Source organism: Coturnix japonica, chromosome 4, assembly GCF_001577835.2.
Source record: "Coturnix japonica isolate 7356 chromosome 4, Coturnix japonica 2.1, whole genome shotgun sequence".
In the NCBI taxonomy this organism is placed as follows: domain Eukaryota; kingdom Metazoa; phylum Chordata; class Aves; order Galliformes; family Phasianidae; genus Coturnix; species Coturnix japonica.
Window position 1 is genome coordinate 47,504,031 of NC_029519.1, and position 22,070 is coordinate 47,526,100.

At 35.8% G+C, this 22,070-nt stretch overlaps 2 long non-coding RNA genes across 6 annotated transcripts in view; one reads left to right on the forward strand and one right to left on the reverse strand.

Moving 5' to 3' along the window:
• Positions 1-8,586, forward strand: part of LOC107313549 — a 112,805-nt gene extending 104,219 nt beyond the window's left edge. For both annotated transcript variants that reach the window (XR_001555056.1, XR_004307029.1), the window contains one exon: positions 5,640-8,586. This is a non-coding gene — a long non-coding RNA (uncharacterized LOC107313549). The remainder of the gene's footprint in view (positions 1-5,639) is intronic.
• Positions 7-22,070, reverse strand: part of LOC107313548 — a 218,174-nt gene continuing 196,110 nt past the window's right edge. For all 4 annotated transcript variants that reach the window (XR_004307032.1, XR_004307030.1, XR_004307033.1 and 1 more), the window contains exons 3-4: positions 20,927-20,995; positions 7-277 (exon numbers count right to left, since the gene is read on the reverse strand). This is a non-coding gene — a long non-coding RNA (uncharacterized LOC107313548). The remainder of the gene's footprint in view (positions 278-20,926; positions 20,996-22,070) is intronic.

Here is a 22,070-nt window from a genome sequence, read left to right on the forward strand (position 1 = left end):
TCTTTGAAAGCTGTCATCATCTTTCCCATTAGATGAGTTTATTACATTTTTAAAGTCTGTGTTGACATCAAATCTCACCACTTCTCCATTGGTGGTTTTTGGAGAAAGTACTATTTATTGTGGAAATATTACTCTTATTCCCTTACTAGAGTTGATCGTAGCAAGGCCTTTTGGTTAAAACTTACAGACATTTCAAAACATTGAGTTGGAAAGAACTTCAATATTTATTGTTGCTTGGAAGTCTTCCCGCAGCATCTTTTCTGGCCTTTCAGTCACCCTAACAAAAAACATGAGCATGTGAATGCAAAACGTGATATATCCTTGACAATTTTTATGCTCTGTCTCTCTTCACAGCTAGGACATTCAAGAAATTAAAAAAATAAAATAAAACAAAGTAGTTGACATTTATTGAAGGGAAGAGGTTATGGAATTATGTCAAACAGAACACTAGCAGAATAAAGCCTGCCAGTAAGTTTAACTCCTTCTAGAGTTTTATTGCTCATCATAATTATTAACATCTTTAGTTAGAACACCATTTGGATATCATTAAGATAAATGCAAACAGTATTGGACCGTCCTTAAGATTTTATTTTTTTTTAGACATGCTATTTTTTATCACTTATCTCACTAATAGATTGTTTTTATCGTAGAATACTGTTACATACATTAAACAGATCAGCAATGTCCAATGTCCTGTTGAGCTAGAAATAAAATTGCACAGATTTATCACTATACTACAAATTACTTGAAATAAATGCTTATGGAAAAAAACCTGCAACTTCATTTAACTATCACTTTGCAGCATATCCTCAGTACACTAAATTCATGTTATGAACTTGAACCTTCCGGAACAGAATTCAGTCAATCTCCTTTGGAGTTTTACCTTCAAATGGTTTGCAGTATCCTTTCCACAACATTCTCATGTCCATGTAGCAACAAGATGGAGACAGGGAATCAAAAACTGACATGAAATCTCACACCGTTTGAAAGTAATTTGTTCTCTGCTCCAAAATAATCCAAGACAGCAATTTAAACTAAACTGGCTATTATTTTGTCACTGGCATGGGCTAGAAGTACTTGCTAGTGTACATACCACATCTTAACTGTAGCCACCAGCTGGAAAGTAGGAACTGAGAGTTGCAGGTGATAGTTTCTTAAATTGCTCTTCTAGGTCCACTAAATACATCCAAATGCATAATCACCAAGGCTCTTGCAGTACTGGCTAATTACTTTTTCCAAAGCCAAGAGCTTAGGTTGTTTTTTTCATATCACTTTTCTAGAAGTATCCGTTCATCTTAAATTGATTTCATCTTTAATGTAGCCAGATAACTAAATGACTTCCTTACACAGTTTGCCAAATGGTCTTCCAAAGCACACTAAGATTTTCTGAATTATAGATAAGGCCACTTAGCTAACAATACATTTCAGCATGTATAACAAATATGGTCCCAAGGGATCATTTTTGTTATAGAACACAAAACAGTCATTATTAATAAATGACATTTTTATATAACATTTTTCACAGATTACAGCAAGTAAGCAAAATAAAAAGTTAACAAAAGATAATATTCTTCCTGCTGTTTACATGGGAAAAGGAATTTGAGGAAAGAACTTTTGCCTCTTCCTCTAGAGAATAACAGCAGGAAATCTATGTGGCAGTATCTTTGTGATGTTTTCCAGTTTGCTTCCTCCAGAAGAATTCCCTCCCATAAAGGGTATGTGAGAAAAAGATCAAGTTGGAATAACTCCCTTGAACATCTTCTGAGCAGGAGCACTACTTGGTTTGGGGGGATGGGTTTCTTTCTTTGCCTCGTTTTGCATTTTTTAAGTTAAATGCCAAATGAAATAATTGAGCAGATTCAATGAGCAGTCTGTGTGCTCTCAGGGATACGTAGATCGACATAACTTTTCGGTAGCTTCCAGTCTTTTATAAAGGGGCTGAAAAGTCATTGTTTTGTGATTTTCATCTTAAAAAAAATACAGTGGATAAAATGAAGATTTTCTGCCAATCTCAGTCCAAAGGTTTAGTCTGTAAGAAAATACATCTGCTTAGCATTTGTGTTTCCTGCTGGAAATCTCATTGTAAATTCCTCCAGAGCAACGTTCCACAGACATCCGTAGCTGGTCGTAAACAGGGAGCCTCTCCAGCCCCACGTTTGCACAAACATTCAACTATTTGCTCTCATGAAATAATAGCAGGAGAATGGTACCTCTCCATGTGATATGTCTGCTTTAGCAATGATTCCTTGCTCTGCCAGCCCATTACAACTCAGCTCACTGCAGAAATGGTCAAAACAATCTGATCTCTCTGCCAGTTTGAATATCTGTGCACCCCTAAGAAAGTATACAAAGTAAAGGATATTGTTCTTGTTCTTTTTCCTTTTATTATCTTCCTGATGTTTTTCTCATCAGACATTGGCATCTTCCACATTTTTTTTTCTGAACTTAGCTGAACTTAACTCTGAAAAGTTCAGAAAAACAGTAGTACTTACTATCATTTTGTCTTATATACTGAGACAGTACTGTTTGTGGTATGTGTGAAGAGAGATGAGTTTCGACTGGTCCCTGGGTTAATATTCTGTGTAACCATATGTATATGACCTTGTGTTTGAATGCTGACTGCACTAATTTGCTTAAATTACATTACTCTGAGCTGACTCAGCACTTCCTCTGCATTTGTTGAGCAACAGAAGTGCCTAAACTTTGAGCAAAAATTCTACTAGCTAGCAGGATGCCTTCAAGTTAGGTGAAGCATTGTATTCTTTGCAGATTTAGCTCTGAATTTCTTGCATGTAAAGCTGTTCCTTTCAAATATTAACTGATTAAATAGTAATTAATATTAGCTTTCACATTCACTTACTTAACATTCTTCAAATGTTAAATACCAATAACAATGAGCTCTACTAAGAAAAACAACAACAAAAAGGGTCACTTCCACCGACATAACATTTAGATGCCAAGCTACTTAACATCTATCTGTTTTCCCCTATGCTAACATTTTCTGAGTAACCACTATTGATTCCCAACAATTACTCTTCTTTTGTTCTACACTTTGACATATACAAAAGTTTGCTCAGTTACACTAGCAGAAGAATTCTGATGTTATTTTGAAAATCTTGTACATAATAAATCATTTTAACTTAGAATAAGCATGACATTAAAGTTGTAAAAATAGTTTCACTGAAGTCCAGTTTACGAATATGTTTTAGATAAGCAAATTTTTTGTACATGATCTCATCATTTCCAGCTGAAAGCAAGACTACTATTGAGAGGGCTAAGCCCATGCATTTATTACCATACTTAAATTTCTACAACTAACTTGAGAAAGCCTTTGCATATGCATTACATGTGTAGCTCTGTTTGTCTCTTAAATGCTGCATTTAAAAAATAATTTGAGGAATAGCTTGATATTTTTCTGGAACCCGAGTTTATCTTTAAATTCCTGGACTCTGACAACATAATCAGGTGTATCCAGCAAAAAAACTTTTCCACTTAAATAAAAAAGAAGAGCTTACCAACATTCTTTGGAGTTTATGTTTCTTTTACGAACATATCTTTTGAGGATATAAAGACATTTAGTAGTGAAACAGACCCCAGCAAACCAAGATATAAATTTTACCCTTTTTACATCTATGACTTCCTTTCATCTAAAAAAAAAAAAAAAAAAAAAAAACAAATAAAGCTATAAAGAATTGACCATTAAAAAAAAAAAAAAAAAAAAAGGCAACCAACAACTCAATGCTCTCCTTTATCTGGAAAGGGTGCTGATGGTGGAATTAGTTTTGAGAAGCCAAACAACTTCTTGAAATATTTATTAGCATTGCTTTGCATATCTATAATCACATGCCTTTAAATAGAAAGGAAGAAACTTTCTGTTGTGTCTCATGATAGCTAAGGCCTCAAATTCTTTTAGTATCAATAACAGTTTCCTTCCTGCACACAAATTCATTCCACTTCATGCTGACCAAAGTTTTTGGCAATGAAAGATCTTGTTGACTTCTGGACAATTTAAGAAGCATTTAAGAAGGCCAGGATTAAGGGTGGGATTTCAGAAGCAGTTAATATTAGCCTAACAGTAAAAAAAGAAAAAAAAATAAAAAATAAAATAAAAAATAAAAAAAATTCTTTTTCTTTTTTTTTTTTTTAATTCAAACACCAACTAAATATTAAGGTACTCGCTCCTAGTCATGTGGAGCAATGTATTTCTAATAGCTACGATGGCCAACATCTATATCTAAAGATATTCTTAAGGCTAACACTAACACTGGCAAGGTGCTGTGTGTCAGTGATCTGAAGGTCCATTTTCAGAAGTCTCCTCAGAAGATTAGATTAGAAGACCCATAAAATTTGCTAGGTCTAAAGCTACCTGTCCTCAGAACTCCTAAGATGTCTGAGGCAGACATTATTTCTGCAAAAGGAAGCAGAGCAGAAAGTTAGTATGCCTTGCCTACTGCCCTGGAAAAGTGGACCCAGCTTCTCATTTTCAAACCATTGAGTCAGAGGATAAAATTAAATATCTACCTGTTTTGCTTTTTTGTTTTTTTTTCATCTGCTCTCCATCAGAAGTAACTAGCAGCAGAGATGGTGTAGCCTTTCATTCTGGAGCAACTGCAATGGATAGCACTGCAGTTGAGGAGGTTATAGGTAAAATTGACTAGCTGAAATAACACAAACATTTCACTGCAATAAAACATTGATTTACTCCTGCTATCTTCTTACACTTCCTTCCTTCCCAGACAATGCTAACTAATAAACAATTGAAGGGACTTCAGAGAAATGAGTAACGTTTATATTTTTAGAGCAGCAGAATGTATGTTAAAATTGCAATGTAGTATTAAGCCAAGTGTATGTTAAAGCTCCGGGACAGTGTGACAGTTTACATTTCTATTCTAAACTTTGGAAACAGTTCCTGTAAATATTTACCACAGTTGCAAGTTTGTCTTAAGTGTATACACAATAAAAGGTGTGCATAAACTTTCAAACTTTCTAAACAAAATGCTCAATTTGTTTTAGATAGTGCCATCCTTAGGAGTAAAAAAAAAAAATTAAAAAATTAAAAAAAAAAAGAATTTAAATAATAACATATACAGTATCATCATTCATCAATTCATCCAAACAAAACAAGTCATAAATCAGACTGGTTTTGTTTATTAACACCTGCAATATGTGTGACAAACACACAACCAAGATATAGTTATATACAGCAAAAAAAACCATCACAGGTAGAGATGGATGACATTTCTTGATAATTACATCATTAACTGAAAAGTGGAGTGTGGGATGTACTAAATCCTTTTAGAAATTCAGAACAAAGACTCTGTGAGTAGTTTTGTACCCAAAACTAGGGTAAGTGAACTATGTTGTTTTGAGGCAAAAATAAGATTCATCAGCTGTACCACTAAGCTAATGGTGCCAACATGCAATTATTCAACAATGTCTAGAGGCAGGTGCAGAGCTTTTTCCTTTACTTATGTTTCTTGGATCCTAAGTAAATACAGTTGATATTTATGTTGTTAGATTAAAAAAAATATTAAAAAAAAAAAAAAATTTTAAATACTGTATAAAAATTCACGTAATGCAAATCATACTAATGAAAAGCTGTGGAAGTAATATAGCTTTTTTTTTTTTTTCCCCCTCAGGATTTAATCCATTGACACACACTGAAAGGAAAAGAAATTTCCACATCAACTGGGTTCGTGTTTTGAAAATCTGAATGCCAATAAATAGAAAATTAAATCACTAAGAATTTTCATGTAGGCAATATATAATGACAATCTAGCTGGACATTTACTTAAAATAAATATCAAACCTTTTCCATTCTATTTCTCATTTGACAATCACTTCAAAAATTTCATCTGACAGTATTCCTCAGTATTCCTGTAATTACTAAGCATTCTGCAATAAAAGTTGTTATTCTGGGAAGAATGGGTGATGATAATATTTAATAATGCGATTTTATCCTTAAATGCAAACATGCTTTTGCTTTGAGCATGGACCACTTGACAAACTTTCATAATACATGCATCAGATATATTACAGCGCATTTTGGAAAATGGCCAAGCAGTGATACATTTAGGACTTAGTTAAAAATTAAAAAGTCAATTAATTCTGAAAATGTGACTGCAAAGCAAGTCATTCATATGTGGAGAAAAGGGCCTCTCCAACTAAAACAGGTCTTGGAGTTACCAAATTGCTTACATTTTAGGGTCCACACACCTCTTTTTGAGGTTGCCACATTTTAAGCCTTTCAGTTTCTTAACATATGTAGCTATGGACATCAGTCAAAACATAGAAAGAGGTATTATTTGCTTTTTTTTCAATGGCTAACTCAATAAAAGGAAGGTGGTAATACTTAGTAGTGATTTAATTTCAGTGGTTTCATAAGAAATTGTATCTCATTTGGAAACCTGTAATTGTTATCACGTGAAGTAAATTTAAAAGGTACAGAAATTGGCTTCATTTATCTTAAAGGCAAAAGATGGAATGTTATTATTATCAGCTACAAGAGTGATCTTTATTTGTGAAAATTACTCTGCTGAAGTCAGTGTCCTTTAAATAGTTTAGCAGTTAGTGCTGGAAGAGGGCTACATTTCAGCATGAGCATTACAAAGCTTTGATTTTTTTTTATTAGAAAAGGTGCACAAGCAGTTTTCAAATAACTTATGCATGGCAACACTGATCTGGTAATAGGATGATAGATTATTTATATTAAAAACAGTTCTTGAATCCAATACTGTGTAATGTGTTAAGCACTGTAATTGCACTGGAGAGAACAGACTTGTTAGAAAATCAAGCGCAAACAGATTTTTGACAGAGTATTACTGCATCTGAGATGTAATGAACTGGAGAACCAACATGAAAAATAGGAAAACACGTTGGGAGATCTTCATCAACGGAAAAGTAAAGTGTCTTCATGGGACTTGTACACAAGCATATTAGTTACCGTATTCTTAGATATGACAAATTAGTTGATAAGAGACACAGACGGGAAAAGGATTCTAATACTCACGACATAGATAAAGAGTACAGCACAGAGCTTAAGAAGAGAAAATAAGACAAGTAAAAAATGAATGAGCTGCCACAGAAAGTAATATTCATAATAATGCTAATTGCAAAATCATGCTTGGGCCAATAAATAAATAAAAAAAAATAAAAGGAAAGGAAAAAAGGTTCTATATTACACACAAGTCCTTATTTCTATATACAGTCCAGTGTAAATTCCCAGACATCTTGAGTCTGGGGAATACTTCTGCACAGCTGAGCAAAGCCTAAGGCCATCTCCTGGCAGGACAGAGACAATGGATGCCAAGTCTATCTGAGAATAGTGTACATGAGAAGTCTGCTGGTGAAGGCTGCCTCAAATTACAAATAGCTTGAGGAAAAACTGGGGGGTTTGAAGGAACAGATTAAGAATGTGGCTGGGAGGAAGACTGTGCTTTTTATGCTGTTCTTGGCTTGAGTGTTACAGAGGTCTATGGCTGCCTTGATAAGAGAGCTGAGAACCTGACACATCACTTACTTAAGATAGGGTAAGTGCCTGAATGCAGTTTTATTCTGTAAGAAATACTAAGATGGTGAAACCGGTACTGGCAAAGTCTCTGATAAATCTTCTTCTCCAAGATGATGCTGTTTCCTTGAACATCTCACAACAGACTCCTTACGTGTGGGTGATCCTTGTAGCTTCAAATCACCAGTGCCTCTGAACAAGAGAGCTTGTGTATGCAGATGTGACTATTCTTGTATACACATAACCAGCTACTGTTTAAATAAGTGGCATTTTGCTCAGACATGTTACAGATCTGCACCTATTTTTTAGATGTGTACAATATACAAGCTTAACTTTGACTGTCGCCCTTTCACATGTAAAGGTTCAGTACATGTCTTTAAACCCCCACCCCTCTGCCCTACCCCTACATAAAAACAAAGACAACACTCAATACTCAAATCACTAAAAGTAAGTTCATTGCTGCACCAAAACACATGTTAAAATACCACGCTGTTGTCTTATGACAGCAACATAGTATGTCCTTAATATCAGTTTTATTTTATTTACCCTTCCAGAGCATCATATCTTTTCATGAATGGGCAATGTATGATGCAGTTCTGGTCTTATCACAACATGTGTAACATCTGGAAGAACTGCCACTTGACAAGCCAACCAAGGCCCTGCTGACAGACAAAGTGAGCATTATACTGAAATGCCATTCCTCAGCTGTTTGCAGAATTGATTTCCCTGTAGAATTTTCTAATTAGTTGGCTCTTTCTAGCCTGTTCCCCACAGAGGAAGCAGAAAGGAAGCAAAATGCTAGCACCTGCTCCTAGAGCTCTGGCTGGGAAAAAAAAAAAAAAAAGAAAAAAAAAAATTAAATTTAAGGATGACATATACAGTAAGTATTTAGGCACTAGAAAGTCTCCTATCCATGCAGCTGTGGGGATGAAGTAAGTCTGCTTGAAAGCTTAATGGGGATTCTTCTGTGGGGAAGAATTTCCAGTGGCTCACATTCCAGACAGTTAACCACATTATCGAGGGGAAGAAAAAGGGATTTGTTCAAGCGTTAAGAACAGTTGTTTTTTTATTTTTGTGTGTGTGTGTGTGTGTGTTTTTTTTTTTTAAAGGAAAGAGAGACAGATTAATTTAGACCTGCAGATGATTTTATACATAGTTCATTCCATCGCCTACAGGTTATTTTCGATCAGCTTATTTTTCCATAATTTCAAATTAAAATCCATTATTATGATGGAATGTAGTGTATGATATTATCTCAGGGGTAACGACTAAACCCACATAGTTTGTTCCTAAGTAAAGTGAGTCACTGGAACAAAAGAAATAGATAGCACAGTTATTGATATTGCTTTGAATTCATGTGCAATGCATTATTTTACAGGAAGAACATATGAATACATGGAAATCAGAAGTAATAATAATAGTCCAAGAAAAGCAGTTGGCATTTTTGACTACACAGGTTTCTTCACAAAATTAAAAAAAATAATAATAAAAAAATAAATTAAAAATCAATACTGAATATAAAGGGAGTCTACTAATGGTAGAATATATGATAAAGTAGCTCCCTTATTATACCCACCAGAATAAGGCAAAACTTTGTCAGTTAAACATTTCACTGGTAGGCCTTACAAAATACATGTGGGCAAGAACGAAAGATTTAGAATAGTATTACGGACACCATCTAACCAAATGGATTTGCTGGGTGTTGATCAGCACAATGTGTGAATTAGGCCTTGAGAGTAGCATGAGTTTTCCATAAATAAGGTAGAGGGTTTTTAATTCTATAGTACAAACTAAGTCGTGTTTAACAGAATCAATGCATGTTTAACAGAATCAGTGCATGCCTATCCTTGGAGTAAGGGATGCAGGGGACTAAAAGACATTTTAGTTAATAATGTAACGATTTAATGCATCAACAACCAGAGTTATTTTTTTATAAATTTACTATTCTCCCATACATTTTTAGATAAATACTCCCCACAGGGGGTGTAGTTAGGAGTATGGGTTCTCTTAGACCAAAGAGGAAAAAAAAGAGATCCTGTTTCTTGTCTGGGACAAATGCTCAGACCTTGTTTTCCATTCAAAGACAATTTTGAAATTAAAGTTACAAAGTAAAAAGTGGAAGCATAAGGGTAGACTATTCTTGTTTTCACTGACAATGCTTAGTAATATTTTCCAGTATAGTGTTTTTCTCGTGGAAAATCAGTGTTCACTGGCATTTATTCTTGTTATATTAGATGGTAGTAACGTTTTTGTTTTTCCAAAAAATCTATGATTATTTCAAGCAGACTTCCCCCTGAAACTTATATTCAAGGAGAATTTCAATCTTAGAAAACTAAGGTAAAGAACACTTAAAATTTGGTACAGCTAAATTCATCTGTGGCTTTGAAAATCTCCCATGATACCCTAGTCTGGCCCATTAACTGCACCTGTTCCTTTTTCCTTTTCTTTTTCTTGGCCATCATTTCCCTTTCAATAGCAGGTGTTTGGCTTTCTAAGAATGCATAGAATATTTTATTTCATTACTGTCTTGGCATTTCAACTGAAAAAAAAAATCTTCATCCCATCATTCTCCCCTCTGAAAGTCAAAGAGAGGAAGAAGAGAGAAAGGTTGCTTATTTTAGGAAAGAAAAATGAGCAATAACACAGAGAAACACAAAATGAAACAGTAAATCTGTTTTCCACAAACAACAACCTAAATTAACTGATTTTATACATATCTCTGGTTTTTGTTTTGTTTTGTTTTGTTTTCTTTGACAATATAATTACTTAAAAGAACAAAGTTTCACTACAGTCATTTTGAATTGCATCTTGTTTGGGTGTAGACTTTTCATGAATACAAACACACATGTGCTGCTACAGGCAGCTGTTCTGCAGAAGATCTTTCCTGTCAATTGTAGAATCATTTAAATTTAAGTTACCAGTGGCTCATTCAAATACATGTGGTATTTTTTTTCTTAAGTAAAGTGATGACGAATAACAGTTTGAGTGTGAAGAAGGCATTTTGCCCAAGAGATCACAGTTTACACTATTTTTATCTAAGCGTGAAGTCAAGAAATCAAGCTGAGGATACCTCGGTTGATTTCAGGAAATAATCTCTGCTTCTTTATTACAAAATAAAATTTAAAATACATTAAAACTAAATATAGCTGTCTTCTACTTTTCTTCTAATTAATTTACATTAGCTTAAATCTAAAACATATGAAGAAAAAAGTCTAGAGATAGGAAAACAAATCAGATTTTCTGTGGGCAGCCCCTAACCTATTGTGAAGAATAATTCTACGTATTGTGCAGATGACTCAATCCTTCTTTCTCTAAGTTATCAAAAAAAGCACAAAGGTCATCTTCTGTGCCTTCCCAAAAATTTAGAAAAATACCAGGTAGATCTCTGAAAACAAATGTTTGACTCAAACACCACAGTATTGTTTCACAAACCATTTCTTACTGCAAGTGCTACTTTAACACCATTGGTAGGTGTTACCTATGTTTTGGGACAGCAAAATGTCACCCATGCTAAAAAGGAATGGCAGAAAAATACTGTCTTGACTAAAACTTTAATATGTGTCTACAAGTGGTAAGGATAATAAGAAACAAACTATAATTTGTATAGTTTGATGTCATCTAGGTGACGCCTTTCGGAGTTCAGGGTCATGGCTTGCTTTCCTTCCTTCCACTTTCAGCTGACAGATTATCTTCTTCAGAGGAAGCCAACAGAAACATAGTGTTCTTCCTTGTTCCTGCTCTGTCTCGCTTGTTCCTTTTTATTTTATTTTATTTTATTTTATTTTATTTTATTTTATTTTATTTTATTTTATTTTATTTTATTTTATTTTATTTTTTTTCAGTTTTTTAATAATCTATTCCTCCACTGAGATGACTCATACTGTTTTCCCTGAAGATGTGCATCTGGGTTAATGCTATTGAATGCCATGTGGTGAGATCCTAAGTTCCTGAGCCAACTCAGTGACCACCTCTATTTACAACACAAGGCATAGTTGCCAGAGAGAGGCTAGCAGGTTGAAACACACCTATTAATATCACTTTACATTTTATATCCCTTTCTCTAACAGCAAATCTACGTAGCCCAGTATATGAACTGCATTTGAGAGATAAGGAACCTTTTAGTACTTCAGCAGTGATGATATTTGAGATTTGGAGATGAAGGTTTTTTAATTTGGGTGGGTTTTTTTGTTTGTTTGTTGGTTGGTTGGTTGGTTGGTTTGTTGTTTTGTTTTGTTTTGTTGGGTTTATATTTGGGTGGGTTTTTTTGTTTGTTTGTTGGTTGGTTGGTTGGTTGTTTTGTTGTTTTGTTTTGTTTTGTTGGGTTTATATTTGGGTGGGTTTTTTTGTTTGTTTTGTTTTTTTGGTTGCTTGTTTGTTTTTTCTCTTTTGAAGGAAGGTAGAAGGATTTGGTGGTGGTGGATTTTTTTATTGAGAGGACTAACTGATATGTATCATTTGACCCCTGTTTCAGGTGATGGAGTAGCTGGCGGGGAGCTATTCATACTGATTAGATTAAGTGAGCTGGTATTCAGATTAACTTCTGATTTCCCCAGTATTATTTGTACAAGTTCTTTATTGCTCTGGATGTTTCTCCACTTCTTGGTTTAGGAAGTGGAACTGACATCCTCCTGGTCCACTGCTACCAGCTCACCATCTTTTATTGTGTGAGATAACATGATAGTCATAGATCCACACAACCTACTATTTTTTCAGTAGTAAAATTAGACTTCTGTGAAATTTGCTTTGTTCTAACCAAAGAGCAGTAATGCACAAATTGATTGCCTAAAAAAGATTTATAGTTCTGAGAGTAATCAGGATATTACTTTGAACTAACATTTCTGTGGCTAAGGCAATTGCTGTCTTCTCTCAGAAACAGAATGTTTGTTTAACCAGGGCAGCCTTCAACTCTTACATGTGCTCCTCCACAAACTCCTCTGTTCTGGCTGGACGGAACTACAATCTTCTTTCCTTCTTTTGCTATTGCTAAGCTTCTGGCCCACAGTATCTCTGGCTTTCTTTCTGTTTTCACAATTAACCTGTTATTTGTCACTGCTTTGTCTCAATTGCCTCCAAAAAAGATCTTTGAAGTGATTCTTCAGAGGGGTAGATTCACAACCAGTTTTCCAAAAGCTCCCTCACTCCATCTGCAAGTTCAGGCCCAACAGACCCTGCAACTACAGATGAAATTCACCACAGAACATGCAGCGAGTTGTCACGTGTATATTAGAATTTCTACTACGCCAGTGAACACATTTTCACTGACATTTCCTTTTCTACCCTGCGTATTAAACCTCATATTTCACATATCTGCACAGAAGACCAGGTTTGGTTTCCATGAATGGGCCACATTATGTTTTTATATGTTATTCAATCTCCTACAGGCTTTTATCCAAACCAAGCAACTAAAATAAAACATGGCTTCCTTCCCCGATATGGTTTCATAGCTCAGCTCTCCAACTTTCTCCCCTACCACAAACATGCAACACAATTGTGCAACAGCCTAGGAAGGAATGGTGAGATCAGAGCCGTGACTGCAGACATCCTGACATGGGGATCTGGCAGCTATTCAACACAAACACAATTAGAGGACTTACCCTTGCATGAAGTATTTGCTTTCTTGATAGTCACCAGCCTTAACCTCTAGGAATGCTTACGAATCAGATAGCGTTCCTTGAGGAGGGTGAGCCTTTTCAAGCTCCTCTGTCTTGTTTTAGCCAACACAGATATAAAGAAGAAAGAAATTCCACCACATCTTACAACTTCTCCAAGTGAAAGCATTTCAGAGGACAGAAGAGCTGTGATCTCAGAATTTCTGCCAAGGATTCAAGAACCAAATTCAAGAACATGATACGTGTTCCTTTCCCCATCCATTATGACAAGCAGGAAAAAATAACAGCACAAAGGCAAGCTTTGGAATTCACACCAAATGTGAAAGTAAGGGCTCCCTGAGTCCTGCATATTGGCTTCATATTACTGTAGGCTTCTCTCGTACTCCTGATCCCACAGAATGATGGCAGGGCTTTGTATATCTTAGGAAACTTGCAGGATGTGTGCATCTGCATATCTCTTTGTGACCTCGTTCATGCATTTGGAAAATGTAGCCTAGAATACATATGTGTTATCCAACCTACCAGGAAACCTAGAGCATAACAACACAAGTGTTTTGGTAGTTTTATTTCTACGCATGGTAAATCCAGGGCTTTTCAAAGAGGTAACAAAATCTTAGGAAAGGCAACAACAGTTGACCTTATATAAAATAACTGCTAATAAATAAGTCATTTGTCATTCTGGGAGAGCAGTTGCAAAGGGATATGCACGTTTTAAAATGCCCAAGGATTAACTCAACTTAAGCTGTGCTAGTGACTCAAAATTACTGGACAGAAGAAGTACACAACCTCAGGGGTGTAACATAGCAGTTCTGAGAGCAAGGCTACCTAGGGGGATTTCCAGATGATGCTATGTGAAGTGCCATGACTACCACAGGTACTACAGAGATGCTTAATAGAGCAAATTAGCCAAGCTAAGCAGAGTGCAACACAAAGGATGTAGTACTGCTACAATTCCATGTAACTTATTCAGTTTGTGCCAGATGTCTCTATCTAGCATTTATCCAACAGAAAAATAAAATAAAATAAAATAAAATAAAATAAAATAAAATAAAATAAAATAAAATAACAAACAAAAAACAGAAAAAATTTGCAGTCTATCATAATGATATAAAGGAAAATAATAATTACAGAAAACGGTAAGGATGCCTCCAGTGCAGAAATTCTGGACTAATCTTAGAGTTGCTGAACTGCATGACCTGCGTGAGCTCACCCTGCATTTCAGATCATGAGCACTTATTCAAGAAATGACAGTCAAATGTTTTATGACCTTGAGCAGCAGCTTAACATCTGTAGGAGGAACAGTTGTGCACTGTAGCTGCCTTCCCAAGCAATTAGATTCACTCTTCTATTGTTAGTAACTTACAAATAACAGCAATTTGAAAAGCAGAAGAGAATGACAAAATATCAGGGACCTGAACCCAGTCGGAACAAGATGCTCCCAGTAACAGTGCTAACACTATGAAATTTCCTCTCCTCAGCAGAATCCAGGGAAATATTTTGCATGGTATGAGGAGAATAATAATAATGCCTTGGCCTGAAATTAATGATCACCAAATTCCAACTAGAAGGGTTGATTTATGTTGTTTGGGTGCACATGGAAAGAACAGGTTATGTTCAAGAAATGGACTGCCTAGCTGTCATAGCACTGATCTTAAAGCAAGCAAATACAGCAGAAGAAATTATTTCTGGGGTAGTTGTGTTGACATTTGCAGACCTACCTAAGCCAAGTAGTCATCCCAAAATAAATAAATAATAATAAGAAAGAAGAATAAGAAAATTGTCAACCAAATATGAATGGTTTCTGGTCTTGACTAGTTGTAACTCCACTAAAGAAGCACAGTATAAATCTGCAACTCTGTATCCAGGCAGTAATTGAAATACATCAAGAAAATGTTTGCAGTCGTTCCAGATGGAAAAAAAAAAAAAAAAAAAAAGAAAAGAGAGAGAGATTTCAAAATCTATCAGTACTTATAAACAAGGATGTTACTTTCCCCTTTCTTATCCAGAACCACCCCTTAATTGAAAGGATCAGTATCTAAAGCAACTGGTGCTGCCCTGCACATGAATCCCCTTTTCACCTCTTCCTTCTTATTTCTTCAGTGTTTTTATTAACGTTAGTGACTTATCTAAGTATTAGAATGTTTGGCTGCTTGGAAGCTTATCAGCAGCAAATTTTATGGGCTGTTTAGTGATGGAAACAGGAGGAGTTGGAGCTCTCCCCCCCCAGCTCCCTCGATATGGAAGTCTTCAAGAAGCCATGGAATGCGCTCTCTGGTATTTTTGGTATCTTTAAAGTGTCAAGAGTGCAGAATTTCTCTTGTCAGTTGTCACAGTGTGACTCACAATTAGAGCCATCTGCTCTGCATTCACCTCCCCAGGGGCACTGCTCATTTTTCACCAACTTCCTGTTGTTGACAGCACAGTTCCTCCCTGTATCACCCTCCACCAGCACCCATACTCCTAACAGACATTGCAACAGGCTTAAGCAGATTTCCCTTGGGAAAGCCTTTAGCCTTGTTTTGCTAGCGGTTGGGAAAAAATATAGCCTGTTGAGAAAACTCTGAAGGCAGAGGCTGGGTTGCTAAAGGAACTGAACAAATTACATTGATTTATTTTTTTTTCCAGGAAGGTTCCATTGTTTTCAGACCTCCTTCAAAAATCTCAGTATTTCTCTAAATCCCTTTTTCTTTCAAGGAGCACAGAAGCATGAAAAATGCGATACTTGTGCTAAGTCCTTTTAAAAAACTGACAGAAATTACTGCCTAAACAATAGGGAAATCATTTTTCAAATGGTAGAAATAATTTTGAACAATAAACTTCAGATGGGGAATACATTGCCTTCACTTCAGTGCCCCCCTCCCTACCAGAATAAATAAATGAACAGAACAGTTGTACTAGAGATTTTTCACACCAAGTACTTCTGTTGAGTGAGTCAAACCCCTATACACAATGCCATGCTGAAGCAGCTATACAGTTGCTGGGGTTCATGTCTGAATCATGCAGGAAATACTATCTAGGCTGGGTATGTCTAGCTGACCTCAGGTATAAATGTGTGGTTTAGATCTACCATTAACATTTTGCCTTTAAAGCCCCATGGGCATGCCTGATAGTAACTACAAGCATTGGCCACATATACAAGTGATTATTTGCACAGTTTTACCCTTTTGAGACTTCCTAAACTAAGGGTAACATCCATTTAAGGCCTCAGAAGGTTACAGATTCGGGAGCATAATACCTAATGTGCTAGATGCACCTCCCTTGGCTGTAGAATATACAGAGCTAAAAAATATGCAAGCTCCCATGCAGGAAATGAATGGTCATCTCAGAACAGGAATGAAAACAGGCAACTGGTTAGGTGTCACCTCCTCACTCTTTGACCAACCAAGTTAATGGAAAAACAAATCTGTGGTTCTGCTTTTCATGAGAACTTTGTTTTCCTCAAGTCCTTAAGGAGCACAAGGTCTTAGATATGGTCAGATACTATAATCATTTTTTCTTGTTAAGTCTATTTTTGGTCACATGCTTCTCTTTTACATGCACCACATAAGGAGTAGCCTAACAGAACACTCAAATACTCATTGTAATATAATATGCATCTCCCACAATAGGCCACAAATTGTATGCCCATAATACATTTGAATCTTTAGGGCAGCTCCAATTTCATGTTTCTGACCTAACACTGATGATAACCTCTAATGTTGTCTGTCATGTTCACAAGCTTTGAATACACTAATAAATCATCTTATTTTGTACCACATCATAGGTATAGATTAGCAAAAGATTGCAATAAATAGCAAAAGATTAGTTGCTTAACTTCACCATAATATGCTGGGATCTTTCCAAAAACAGTGGTAAGCTTCAACCAGGAACAGACTCTCTCTTATATTCACACCCCTCTGAACATAAGTTTAGCAAACTTTAGCAGATACATCATATCAATACAATGCACAGAAGCCTTTCATTGCTTTCTAGATCAGGATAGCATAACAGCTGAAATATTTCTCACTAGCCCTGTTCCTCAACACAAAACTGAGCTTCACTGTTTCAGCATTCTCTTCACTAGGATTCTATTTAAGGTCAATGCAATTTGGGCCCTGGATCCACACTGCCTAAATTAATACAAAAATATGAGTTCTCTGCCAGTTTAAACAAGAAAATATATTCTAAAGAGAGATAAAACACATCCTCTGTTTAAAAACACATTTCCAAAGAGCAGCTCTAAACTCATCTCATAAAACTGTTATGAAATCCCTAGTTCCTCCAAACATGAGGAGAACTCTCTGCAGACTAGAATATTAGTTCATATATGTTGGGTAATCTAGTAAACCCAGACAGAGAGAAGTTGGATCAAGAAAAATGAAGGATTCTTTCAGTATTGCCTCATCTTTAGATCTTTAGATATACTGTGCATCTATCCTATGTCCCAGGCATGTAACAGCATTGAAAGTGTTCAGTTTTTCACAGAGGAATCTCTGCTCAAAATCAACATTTACTGAGGCTATGAAAACTTTGATCACATCTCTCCTTGCAGGATCAGTTTTGCCACTCAATAATAATTGCATTTGCCATTCAATAATAATTACTGCTCTGATTGACAGATCGATAGGAAATTCCATAGCAAATTCTTTTTACAAATGACATAACCATTGATTTGGCCACCTGTTAAACACAAGCCTCTTGACCTGAAGACTCATTCTGATAGCTGTTAACTGTAGATAGAAATCCAGCCTCTGGTTGTGGTTTAACATTCAGTGCAAAACAAGGGCAGATGTTTTCCAAAATCCTTTCTGTTAAACTTTCTTGTTCTTCTGACAAGTTCTTCTTGTTATCGCCATAACATTCTTCTCACTTAACTGTCTGAAGTTGGACTTGAAATGATCAGGAAAGATGTTCTGCCATGTGCAAGGTTAGCGGAACTGGATGCGACGATCTATCCTGCAAACTTCATTTTTTTTTAATCTGTTTTTGTTTCCTGCTCATTATTTGCTGTACACTTGTAGTTTCAGCCCACTCACTACAGTAATGTCCAAATGCTTTAATTATGGAACCATAATCAAAGCTTCACAGCTAAATAGCTTATTTCTAGCAAATAATGTTTTGTTTGCACCCGAGGTCATACTTGCCAGAACTTGAGTATTTTAAAAGTAACATCCAGTCATAAAGACTGTGGTATACTTTGAAATTTAATGGAAATGCACTCAGTTAATAGTGCTTTGCAGAAGGGCAAAATGGTAATACAGTTGATTAAAAAAGCACAATTATACTGAAGGATCTCTCTTTTCAAGTAGATACTCTTTAATATATAAAAATTATTGTGACTGGAAGAATCTGGTTTTGCTTTGAAAACCTCAAGCATTACATCACAGATATACCTAAGGCCTAGCATTTTAATAATTAATTTCATGAAAGATCCCAAGAGCAAGAAAAAGGTCATAGAAACTATTCCAGTCCATGGGCAGTTATTCAGGAGAATGCTTCCATGCTCTTCAGCGTTTGAATGTGCTGCAGGACGGGGTAGTTTGGTGCTAAATGACAAATTGACTTAGAAATATTTGAGCCATAAACCATAGTAAATCTTTTAGCACTTGAAACACCATGTGACACTCCAAACTGAGAGCAAATGAAGTGTTAGTCCATGCATGTTGAAAATGCATGGAGGCTGTGTTTACTGGATTATTCATTTCTTAACTATGCCTCCTTCAGGAGTCTTCAAGCAGACATCCAAAATCCCACCAAAGGAAACCATTTGCAGAATGGTTCTCTAACATGATTTAAGATTTAAAATATATAAATTGTATGTATCCCCCTGAAAGCAAAATTATTTAGGCTGCAAAGTCAAGCACAGCCAATTTAAGATGTGACAGATTTATGTCTGCCTGCGTAACCTCTCCTCAGCCCTCTTGTAGGTCCTGTGCCCTGGGTGAGGCAGAGGTCCTTTGGAAAAAGTAGTTTGTGATTATGCTATTAAAGAGTATATCTTAACATAGAAAAGGGCTAAATAAGTTTCTGTTGGCAGCTATAACTATGACATTTCCTAACATAGAAGTGCTGGTCTTTGCAATCTCAGCATGGAATTTCTAGCAGGTGACATCTGTGGATGGTTTTTATATGTAGGTAAAAACTAATTCTAACATGACTGACTCATGAGCTGTTTGCTTGATTTTTTGTTTGTTTGGTGTTTTTTTTGCCACAGAAAAGCTGTCTGGTTACCTGAAGCAAGATTAGGAGTCATTTGGAAAAGGATGCTATTCCTAAAAAGTAAAGAACTGCTATAGACTTAGGGTGTGGTCAGCAGAGGCTTAATGTAAGCTGGTTCTTCATATCTCATTTCTGGACAGTGCTGATTTTGATGTGGAAATGATAACAAATACTCTTGTAGCCATGATCTGAATCTTCCCACACACATTCTTATTCTCACGTTAATTATTCCAGTAATCAAAGTCCTCAAACTAAATTCAATACAGTTTTTTCATCTTATCCAATTTTGAGTGTATGCTCAGAATTTCTTCAGAGAATTCATATTGTCAGAAACCTTAAGAATTACTCTCAAAAGCCTTCTGATCAACAAGATTACATATCTCCAGGAAAGAAAAGGCCTGAGGAGGCCAGCACCAGCCTTGCTTCCACTTCTTTGTGGCCAGTCCTTCTGGGCCTGTCCTGTTCCAGTATGACTCCTTCACAAGAAGAGAGACTACAAGTATTTCTGCTGATGCATTCACTGAAAAAACTGCTGGCTCCTCTGCTAAAAGTACACAGCAGAAGCCAGCATAAACTTTGAACTGAATTTAGGTCAATGTACTTCTTGTTATTTTAATCTTTCTCTTCTTTGTTTTATAGATTCAGTCAAGGAAATTAAATATATTAAAAAAAAAATAAAAAAATCTTAGTGAAATGTTAGCTGAGCCTGTAAAAGTGCCAAATTGATGAATGAAAAGCTACTAAAAAGTTGCCCATGCTGTGCAAGTATATGAATGTATAAAGTCACCACACTACAGAATAATAGAAAATGTCACATATTTCTGAGGCGTCATAGTTGTAGAGAATCAGTGCTTTTCATTTCCTTACTTTTCCTTCTAGATCCTTAATCCTTATTTTGCATATGTGGCATTTTTTGTTTGAAAATTTGGTACATCCTCTGAATATTCTCACAGTCATATGAACAACAACAACAACAAAATAAAAATTTAAAAATAATTTTAAAAAATCCAAGAAAGATTATTGATGTAGAACTTAAATGCCAAGCAATTTTTACCCAGGAAAAAATTACTTACAGGTAGTATAGATTTTAAATACGTAGAAAAAATAGGTATGAAAGGGATTGCTGCTCAAGTTTGGAAATATTTCCATAATAAAAGTTGCTCCAAAACACTGCGGTTCTCCAGAATATTGTGTGCTTCAGAATACTGTGGTGAATAGTCTAAGTGCAATTTAGGACACTGTTGTCTTGACAACATCATGCAAGAAATGAAAGAGGTACTTCTGATTCATGAAAGAAAATAGAAGCCCTGTTCTTCTAACTGAGTTAGTATTTCCTTAGAGAGCCTCAGAACTGTCACTCAAAATGAAACAGCAAAATAACGGTCAATATGAACAATACTTTGAGAACACAGTATTAAATCCAAACTGGAGGTATCTTTGAAAATAAAATAAAGTAAAATAAAATAAACACACTAAAATAAAACTAAAATAAACCTACAGAATAATACTATAATGGAAAAGACAATATGGGTTGTAGAAACTATTCTGGATGTTCTTTTTGGTAGATAATTATCACGATGGAAAAATTATATCCTGGGTGTGTCACTCTTACCCAAAAAGCTGGTCAACCTCTCAGCTTGTTTTCATTGGGCTTCATCGCTGTTCATATCCTCTTGTGCAACTGAAATAGAAAAGAGATGAAGGAAAGTTCAGTAATAACAGTTGATCTTTCCAGAATAGCAAATTGAGCATCAGTGCTGTTACCAGGCTGAACCTTAAAGGACAGAAATGTTCTGTCAATGAGGAACGGATGGAAGAACAACAGTGAGGGTTGTATAGCAGATCTCATAAGAAGTTATCACATACTGTGTGCAACACATCTTTCCCTTTCTAGATATATTTACCTAAGAAATTTCATGCATTAAAAACAAACAAGCAAGCTAATTAATTAGTTAATTAAAAGCTGAGTGAAAGGAGATATTCAAATACACAACAGAAACAGGCTTCATTGCTATTTTATTCCCAGCCAGTGCTTTCTTTTCTTTTGGTCAAAGTCTGAAAGTCATAAAAAGCTATTGTAGTTGTAGCCCACTAAGAAACAAACCACAGTCCTCTCTGCAACGCAGAGGGTAGGAGCCATTACATCGTTAGTGTACCATTTGGAATTCATGCAATGCATCCGCTCATTCCTCTATTAAATTAAAGCATTTCCTGTAGCAATTTAGGCAGGATAAAGAAAATAGGTGCAATTATGAAAGCATTGTTTGATTGGCTTTTTTCTCTGCAAGCCATTAGAACATGGTAGCTTATACATTTGAATTGCAGGACCCTCACTTCCCATCCATTACCAACAGGACATAAGTGAAAAGGGCTGCCCCTGAAGCCAACAACGTCCCTGAAGGCATACAAGCTGTAAATGAGACAGAGATCCATCACCAGTGTATTTTGCCCTCTCTCACTCTCCCCAAATTCCCTGCACGGCAGGTTCCTATCTCCCTCTAGTCAATGCTTTTCAGTCAGAGCTCTTCCTGTGGGACTCTCCCCGGTGTTTGCTTCTCCCTGCTTTCGATAAGGAGATTACTTGGAATGGAAGAAGACAAGCACAGGTGGCAAGACCACCTGCTATAATTTGTTCAGCATTTTTGGACAATATGAGATGACCTGCATTTAATCTTTTTATTCCCTTTCATTTCCTTTTATTCTCTTTTCCTTTTTTTTTTTTTTTTTTTTTTTCCCCTTTCTGGTTTTTAGCATTG